The sequence below is a fragment of the Trichechus manatus genome, unplaced genomic scaffold (assembly GCF_000243295.1).
Source record: "Trichechus manatus latirostris isolate Lorelei unplaced genomic scaffold, TriManLat1.0 scaffold00108, whole genome shotgun sequence".
In the NCBI taxonomy this organism is placed as follows: Eukaryota; Metazoa; Chordata; class Mammalia; order Sirenia; family Trichechidae; genus Trichechus; species Trichechus manatus.
This window is the reverse complement of record NW_004444044.1, coordinates 9,741,857-9,745,991: the sequence shown is the minus strand read 5'-3', so window position 1 is coordinate 9,745,991 and position 4,135 is coordinate 9,741,857.

The window sequence follows — 4,135 nt, the reverse complement described above, 5'->3', positions numbered from 1 at the left end:
GACAGTGATGAAGCCAATTAGTAGAGTAATGATTCTGAAAGGGAAAAAAGGTTTGAGACTCAGTTCACAGTGTATAAATTGGACTTTAAAAGGAGGCTGGCCTTTTTACTCATAAGATGGTTCTCAATGCCATCAAGTGCAATACCTATATTTGTAATAAATATTTGCCAACCTGTCCTTTTCTATCCAAAAATTAAATTCCTATGAAATATAGAATCTTCACTTTTTATTTCAAAAATACCAGCATAAAGCCCTAATTACTATTATAAAAAATGAAAATAATTTATAAAAAATAATTTTATTTTAATTTCTAGGACATGACTGCTCTAGGATACCCGATGAAGCAATTAAATGATTTCACTGACAGGAAGAATCCATGTTAATATAACAGGTACAAATATGGATTGGCACATGTGTGTTACATTTAGATTCAAATGCCTCAAACATGATGAATTTTACTGTTTGTGGTAACTTGTTTTTTTAAAAACAATGAACAGCTCTGGGTAAATTTCTGAACAAATCAAAGCAGAATCTTTCCTCAAGAATATATACTTAGTGAAATTCAAGGTAAATTCAGTGTACATTAAAGCTGGGCTAATTTTTTTTTTTTTTTTTTTTTTAGGTTTACCTCGAAGAAGAATTATGTTCTACACATAGGTAATTATAAACAGGTTTATATATATATATATATATATATATACATACACATGACAAACACCTGATAGCTTTTTATTTTGATTGTGTTTTGAATCCCCTTACAAATGTACAGAATGAATGATAAAAGAACTTAATGGGCTTAGATAATATCTCTTATTCCAGGAGCCTCTCTATTAACACTTTGCCTTTTGATATTAACATTTAATTTTGTGTTGCCATCGTGTTACCCATTTTTATGTAAATAATGGCTGACCTCTGGTACTCAACGTGTTATAAAAATGCACACTTGGGAGCACATGTATTTACTAATTAGAAAGAGAGGCTTTGCAATAACAGTAAAGAACACAATTCATGATGGTTGTTTTCCCACTTATGGCTCTTGCTTACATTTAAAAATGTTATCCTTTGTTCAGCCAAAGTCTACTTTAAAAAAAATTTTTTTTTACAAAGACAGTAGAGATGCTTTGAAAAAAACTTAGTAACAGGTTTCTCAGTGGATATAAATGACAGATTCTTAGAGCTGAATAAGTCTAATATATATTTGAATTTAGACATTTTGCTACCAAAGTTTATATCCAGGAAAACTAAAGACATTTTTTGGTGTTGTTTTTATTATTGATGTGTAGGAGGTTTGTAGTTTGTATTTATTAATAACATTAATAGAAATAAATTTAAAGAATAGCTCTCATAATACTTAAGGCATTCTTTAGGAGTTTCAGTTTCCAGTGGACTTTGAATTATTTTCTGCTGTAAAAAGAATAAAGTATATCTCATTTTTTATTAATTTTGGGCCCAACACAGAATAATGATATTGTCAATTTATTTACTTCTGTGTTCGAACAGATTTGAGATTAACAAGTTAGCATTTCTTTAACATTTATAGATGATGCATTGTGTTGTTGAAAAAAAAACAAACAAACATTTCTTAGAGCATCTTTTTTTGGGGACTTAGCCCTGGTGGTGCAGTGGTTAAGAGCTGCAGCTGCTAACCAAAAGGTCAGAAGTTCGAATCCACCAGGCACTACTTAGAAACCCTATGGGGCAGTTTTACTCTGTCATATAGGGTCGCTATGAGTCAGAATCCACTTGATGACAATGAGTTTTTGGAGGTGGAGTGAGCTATCTTTAAAATTCGTAATGTGCTATTAATAATCAATATTGTGAGCTTTTTAAACGGATGTTTGGAACAATTTTTTTTTCTTCCTCATCTAGCAAATAAAACCAGAACAAATGTGGATAGATTATTTAGTTCATTATAATTACTGTCACATTTGGACATTTTATGTGTGTGCATTTCTGATAGTCCTAAAAATACAAATAAATTATATTTTTCTGATAAAAATAAAACATATTCTCAGGTTTTAAAAAAAAAAAGAACACAGAGATATAAATTTTATAGGAAAAATTGCCCACAAACCCATCGCTCAAAGATAATTACTTTCAATTATTTGTTATGTATCCACCAAGACTTTCTTCTATATAAAGATTTGTATATATATGTATAAGATCAAGTATCCATAATGTCTTATCATCTGATTGTTTTAACTTAACATTTTATTGTGAATATTTTTAGGTTAATAGAGTTGTCATTACCCATATAATGACTACGTAGCTTTGTATTATGTTACAGTATCATAATTTTCTTTAATCAAGATGTTCCCAACTAATATTTTAGTTGATGTTGCTTTTTTATTCCATAAATAATATTGTAAAAAAAATTTTGTGCAACTTTGCATTTTTCCAATTATTATTGTTTGCATAAATCTCTACTGGTGAAACTGCTAAGTCAAAGGGTATGTACATTTATAATTTTTATGCATATTGCCCTCCAGAAAGGTCAGATTAATTTTCACACTGGCCGATAGGATATGAGAGTGCTTATTTCCAAGTACTTTCACCAATTACAGTGAGTAAAAGTGTCAGTCTGGAGAAATGGCATCAATTTTTTTTTTAACTTACATTTTTTATTAGTGATGATTGCAAATATCTTTATATATATATACTGTAGCTTTATAGAGCTTTTAAAAACAATATTTTATCTACCATACCACATAGCTTTCCCAGTTTTTCTTTTTTTAATTGTAGCATAATTCTTTTTTTAAATTTTTTTATTGTGTTTTAAGTGAAGGTTTACAGAACAAATAGTTTCTCATTAAAACAGTCAGTACACATATTGTTTTATGACATTGGTTAAGAACCCCACGACATGTCAACACTCTCCTTTCTCGACCTTGGAGGACCTTTTTTTTTCGGTGAAAATATACATAGCCAAAGATACACCATTTCGAAGATTTCTACATGTACAATTCAGTGACATAGATTACGTTCTTCCAGTTATGCTGCTATTCTCACCATCCTTTTCCAAATTATTCCATTAACATTGTTTTCAACTCACTGTCCCTTAGGCTTCCCATGAAACCTTTTGAGTTGCTATTGTCAATTTGATTTCACACAATTTTTTTTTTGTACTTTAGATGAAGGTTTACAGAACAAAGCAGTTTCTCATTAAACAGCACACATATTGCCCTATGACAATGGTTAACAACCCCAAGACCTGTCAACCCTGTCCTTTCTCGATCTTGGGTTCCCAATCACCAGCTTTCCTGTCCCCTCCTGGACTGCTGTGGCTCATTAGTCCCATTTTGTTTTATGCAGCTGTACCATCCACGGCTGAATGGTGAATCTCGGAATGACTTCACTGCTGAGCTAAAAGTGTGTCCGGGAGCCATACTTTCAGGTTTTCTCCAGTCTCTGTCAGGCCAGTAAATCTGGTCTTTTTTTGTGTGTTAGAATTTTGTTCTACATCCTTCTCCAGCTCTGTCCAGGACCCTGTGTTGTGATCCCAGTCAGAACAGTCAGTGGTGGTAGCTGGGCACTATCTAGCTTTACTGGACTCAGTCTGGTGGAGGCTATGGCAGCTGTGGTCCGTTAGTCCTTTGGACTAATCTTTTTCTTGTATCCTGTTCTCTTCATTCTCCCTTGCTCCTGAAGGGGTGAGACCAGTGGAGTATCTTAGATGGCTACTCACAGGCTTTTAAGACCCCAGACACAACTGGCAAAGGAAAGGTAGATTCTAGAACATTGTCTTTACAAAATATATCATGCCAATTGAGCTAGAAGTTCCCCAAGACCATGGTCCCCACAGCCCTCCACCCAGCAATTCAGTCCCTCAGGGTGTTTGGATGTGTCTGTGGAGCTTCCATGACCTTTCCTTGTACAAGTTGTGCTGGCTTCCCCAGTATCATGTACTGTCTTACTCTTCACCAAAGTTACCACTTATCTATTGTCCATTTAGTATTTCCCCCCACCCCTCCCAACCCTCATAACCAACAAAGATTGTTACTTTTTGTGTGTAAACTTTTTCATGAGTTTTTACAGTAGAGGTCGGATACAATATTTGTCCTTTTGTGATTGACTTATTTCACTCAGCATAATGTCCTCCAGTTTCATCCATGTTATGAGATGGTTCACAGATTCA